We start from the raw sequence: 5612 nt of genomic DNA, 5'->3' as shown, positions 1-5612 counted from the left end.
ATGTTACTCCTAGGCCAGTCACTGAACCTTTCTAACTCAGTTTCCTCAACTATAAAATGGGGATAATAATAATACCTACTTCCCAGGGTTGTGATGAAGACTAAATGAGACATCTGAAAAGCACTTAATACAGTGCCTGACACACAGTAGGTTCTTGATCAATCAACATTTATTAAGCCTGTTTCCTTCATTCTTCATTCCAAGCCCAATTTGGAATAGCAGGAATTGTTAAGAAGTTTTTATGGACTTGAAGTGAACAAGGGGCCATGTCATTGAGGTTACTTTCAAATCCAGCCCTTCATTTGAGTTTTCCAGGATGCTTTTCCTATCTTGTCACATTTCTCATGAACCATGATCAAGGCTAGACACTCCCAAGTTGGATTTTGTGATCCCCTGGGGGTACAGATAGTTATCTTAAGGAGGTGTAGTGCAGTTTTCACAACAAAATTAATTTTAGTCTTCTTTAATTGGAAAAAAATGAATAGATTGCTTTCCTCTCTACAAACACAATAAACATGGGGTTCTAAACTCCCAAGAAGCATAGAATCACTGTTTTCCATATTTGTTGCCTGAAGGCAAGTATGGAGCATGGAGCAGATGATTTCTTGAGATCTCTTTCAACCCTATGATTCTTTTGATTTCCCGATTCTATGTTCAGGAGAGGGAAAAGAAAAAGGGGGGGGGGGCGGAGAGCGGCCATGTAGTTCCTGGCCTCCTATGAAAGTTTTTGAAGTCAGGGCTACAAGCAGGCACCATGAAATAGCAATCTGGCCAGTTTTGTGTCTGTCCCCTTCCCCCATGGGACCCAACGAGCCCCTCCTCTGATATTCGGCTGCAATTCTCCAAATGCAGCCAAACCCCACCATGGTATTTTAACGGAGAGAGCTTGTGTGTGGAATAAATTAGGAGGGAGTGGAAATTAAACACCACAAGAAAGAATTGTTTTAGTGGCTCTTCAAAGGTCAGGCTTGCATGTCTTCAAGCATTGTGAGGGTGTTTCTCCGAAATTGCCCATGTTAAATAAAATCACTCCCTGTTGCTCTGAACTCCAGCTAAATCCACATTTCCAGGGCACTGCTGATGCTAGGGACTGGAAAATTTCTTTCCCAGATCCACCTCCTCCTTTCCCATGGGTAGGAAAAGGAGAGAGAGAGAGAGAGGACAAAGAAGAATGATGTGGGCACAGAGGGTAAATGAGGTAGGAGGTAAGAATGATGACAGCGGAGATGCAGCCTGTCCCCCAGTCACCCACTCTTCTGGACGTTGGAGGGCCAACTGGGCATTTTCATTCAGGCATCTAAAGGGTTTGCTGCAGGGCCTTTATGCAACCGTAAGGACGCTATGTCAGAGGCCTCTGGCCAGACATTCAGTGTTCTTTCCACACTGCACCTTGGCTCTGTTGGCTTCTACCCTGAGTCAATGTTAATGAGGCGATGGGACAGACAGGAAGTCCAGCCAGACCTAAGTTGCCTTAGTTGGTGAACGACATTCAGTGGGGAAAATCTGACTGATGGTTTTCCAGGTTAATAGCAAGAAAAGGCATTCAACTGGGCCCTGGTTTTCCCATCTGTAAAAAGAAAGACTTGATGAAATGCTTTTTTTAGGGTCCGTTAAGTTCAAAATACTAAGAAAAAATTTTAACGATAAATAAAACTAAGAGGCTGGATCACTTGACCTCTTAAGCTTTCTTTTAACTTTGAATCTATCATCTTCCTTTTTCACTTTGTCTTGAGCAAGTTTTGTGGCTTTGGGGGGAGGGGAGGAGTTTTAAGGAAAACGAGTCTTTCAAAACCAACTTAGTAATTTTTCTTCATATTCTTAACCCTTGCTGACTAAGGGAACAAAGCAATTAGCTGGCCACTGTTTCTCACTAGAGAAACTTCTTTCCTCTCTTTTGATCTTTCACAGGGGTCATCGGTTCAGAGCTAGAAGAGCCATCTAGTTCAAAGTTGTCGTTTTATAGATGAAAAAACTCTGACCCAGAAAATTAAGTGACTTCCCTAAGGTCACCCAGATAGGACTTCGAATGTATATCCTTAAAGTCCAAAGGCAGCATTTCTGCTATTGCATCTACTCAGGCACATTCTAGATCAGGGGTTCTTCATGCTTTTTGGGTCACAGACCCCTACCCCATTGGCAGTCTGGTAAAACCTCAGAATAATTTTATTTTTTATTTTTTTTTGTAACTGAAGGAAATGCTAGAAGTTATTGAAAATAATGTGATTTTTTTCCCTACCCAAGTTCACAGACCCCCTGGAAATCATGGACCCCGGGTTAATAACACTCCTGTTCTAGATATCCACGTAACTGGCTAGTGAGATACCTTCTCTCTCCCCTCCTCTTAAGTTTCTATCAAAGCCTCATTCTTTCCCTAGTTTCTGTTTTGCTTTTCAATCTTAAGTAAAGACATAGAGCTATTCCTACCCTTTTACCCACCTCATTCTTCTCTGGCTTCTCTCAACCTTTTTTCCCCGCTATGAGAAAGGAAGAAGTGGGAAACAATGGCATGACTTATAGGCTACATCCAAATCTGATGCCTCATTCCGATGGTAGTAGAGATGGCCATGGGTTCCCAAAGACTACGCTAACTCAATACAAGCTCTGGCAAGTTCTGCCACATTGGAAAGGCCTGAAGTCTAGTTTCAGGGGTGTGGGCTTAGCTAAGTACAGAGAGGCTTGCCAGCCAGTAGCCTGGCCATTTGGTGACCAGTTCTTTGGCCATATTAATCCATGAAACAAAGGAAAGTCCAAAATGGTCCTTGTTCCTTTGTTATCACCCTATTCTGCAGGGATGACAACAGAGTGATAGGGAATAAATCAGAGCATGAGAATAATCACACAGTTCTTAAACTATTTCTAAAACAATAACTTAGCTGTTGATCTTCTAAATTTGAGATCCTTGTCCAGGGACTAATGAGTGGGCATGTTAACCAAAGGAATTAAATTATATCAATCTTGACATTCTCACTATAACAAAAACAGGAGAAGGAAATTAGAGCTAAATAGAAAGATGGTTCAAAGGTTCTCCTTAGAGAGAATAATAAAGTAGTGGGAAGATTTGATTTCATTGTGCATCCAAAGGCAACAAGAAACATTGCTTTGTGGGACATTTGTTCATCTTGGGTTACCAAGCTTATGATAAGTATTAGCAAAGAGACCACCATGAAAATAACTGTAGTTTATATGCCAACATCTGTTTCAGAGGTAAAAGAAGCAGAGAAATTCTATGAAGGCCTTGATAAGACCTTCCAAATTAAATCAGTGTGCTTTGATATTCAGTAACTTTAATGCAAAGGTGCAAATTGGAAAGGTTGACGGAAAAATGTTGTATAGTATAGTTCAAGAGAAAGAAATGTGAGAGATCAAAGATTCATAGACTTCACAAAACCGCATGTTTACATATTGTAAATACCTTCTTCAAGAAAAGAATCATATGGCCCTAGATATGGAGAGCACTAAATAACACCACAAAAAATGAAGTCGTTTATTGTTTAACAGATAGGTTATAACATTACTTATATTGTTCATTTCTGAAGCAACTGTCTGTGTAGAGGTAGACCAGTGACATTTTTTGAAGAAAAATCAAAATTAAAGCCAGAAGAATAAAAATGAAAAAAAAAGAGATATGATTAGAAACTTTAGTCTTATCTAATTAAACAAGTTTTGTTGTTCAGTTGTTTTCAGATGTATCTGACTCTTCATGACCCCATTTGGGGTTTTCCTGGCAAAGATACTGAAATGATTTGCCACTTCCTTCTCCAGCTCATTTGATAGATGAGGAAATTGAGGCAAACAGGGTTAAGTGACTTTCCCAGCATCAAACAGCTAGTAAGTGTCTGAGGCCAGATTTGAATTCAGAAAGACAAATCTCCCTGACTCCAGGTCTGGCACTCTATCTACTGCACCATCTAGCTACCCCAATTACACAAGTTATTAAGACCAAACCAAAAAAAAAAAGGGAAAATGGATGGATGAAAAAGGGCATCAATACCAATTATATAATTTATACAGACATTTAACTATTATATATTGATCACCATAGTGAAAAGACCAAAAGAACCTAAAAACCACCTTGGTCAGCAAACCTGACTTGCTTGTTAAATGGAACACTATGGCGGCCAAGGGCAATAGTATAGAATCTAAACTCATTTATAAAATCTTATGGAAAATTATGAGCATTATCATCATGTGAAACAAAGAAAAGCAAAGGAAAGAGTAAGAAAAAAAGTTGGGTGTGAGAACCAACTAAGTAGCATTATCCCAAGAAAATGTCATGATCCAACTGCAACTCTGACAAGCAGATATGAGATAGCACAAATAAACGTGAATATTTCTGTAACACTAGAGAGACAGATTTGGTGTAGTGGATAGAGAGCTGGCTTCAAGATCATGAAGACTTGTGTTCAAGCTCTACCTATGACATAGATTAGCCAAGTGACCCTGGGTAAGTCATTGAACCTCAATGCCCCAGGCAACATTAAAAAAAAAAACACTAACACCTTAAAATTTTAATCCTTTTTTTGAAGGTTTCCCTAGACCACTTTTGATTAAGAAAACTGTAGAAAGTTGATAACTGCCACAAGTTAACACCAAGTGGTAGCACCTGTCAATTTTCCAGAAGCATATTTTGTAGAGTGTTTTAAATGTACTGTACTCTGGGTCTCCAGTGGTTACACTAATAAGAATTAATTGTGGAAGATTTTAGTCACGGGTTGTTTTTCTCCACATTAAAAAAAAATAAACTCCTCAGTGTTCTTACAGAATTTTTTACAGTCCTTTCAGTATTCTTCAGCTAGGTCAGTGTGAAGTAGGTGCTCAGGGGAAGGGTTTTTCCACCATTACTAGGGGGGACTGCAAGGCTTGGTCAGTTTTAGTTGCTGTCTTCTGGTTTTTAGCACTAATTACTGGCACTAATTACCCTTTTCTGTCAATGCGAGGGTGGTAAATTTTTTTAAAATGTGATTTTAAGTGATCTGAGTGGACACTTTGCCGGGAAACTGATTTTCATTTTGAAGGTTTTCTTGTCATGTGGAAGCTTGTCAGGACAGGCCTTGACAGGCCAATAAATCAGCATCATCAACCTGGATGTTACAGAAGTTTTTCATTCCACATTTGCAGATTTCTCCACGCTCCTTTGTCAGCCTCCTGCTGGCTGCCATCTTGAGAATGGTATCGTTGTTCCCCCTCAATGCATTCCCCAGGCAACTCTTTAAGATGGCAGGTTGCACAAAATCTGTCTGTGTGTAGAAGCAACTCTCCATCCCTGTGAAGTTGGAGGCCTGAATAGAGGAAGTGAAAAGGGAAACTGAAGGAAACAAAGATGGCAAAAGCAACTAGGGCAAGCTTACGTGGAGGCAGTCCATGAGGAAGGAGGCAAAATTATGAGGGTGCTGAGGGAACATTTCTCAAGGGAGAAGAAACTGCCAAAGGGATGGGGAAACCACAGATCTCTGTTCCCACCTCCCACTAAAGAAGCTGAGAGAGCATCAATGGCTATAGATCCATTTGCCTACATTTTCATCTATATGCAATTTCTATAATAATGTCTGCACACACAATGAGAGTATCCTGGGGCGGGGGCGGGGCTATCAGAAGGGAAGAGGCAGGCTTTC

General features: G+C 40.3%; 1 pseudogene; it reads right to left on the bottom strand.

Moving 5' to 3' along the window:
* Positions 1 to 4727: 4727 nt before the first annotated feature.
* LOC114050324 lies at positions 4728 to 5159 on the bottom strand (annotated as a pseudogene).
* Positions 5160 to 5612: the final 453 nt, after the last annotated feature.

Source organism: Vombatus ursinus, unplaced genomic scaffold (genome assembly GCF_900497805.2).
Source record: "Vombatus ursinus unplaced genomic scaffold, bare-nosed wombat genome assembly UNPS02014799.1, whole genome shotgun sequence".
NCBI lineage: Eukaryota > Metazoa > Chordata > Mammalia > Diprotodontia > Vombatidae > Vombatus > Vombatus ursinus.
Note: the sequence above shows the minus strand (reverse complement) of the source record. Positions and strands in the feature narration are given on the sequence as shown.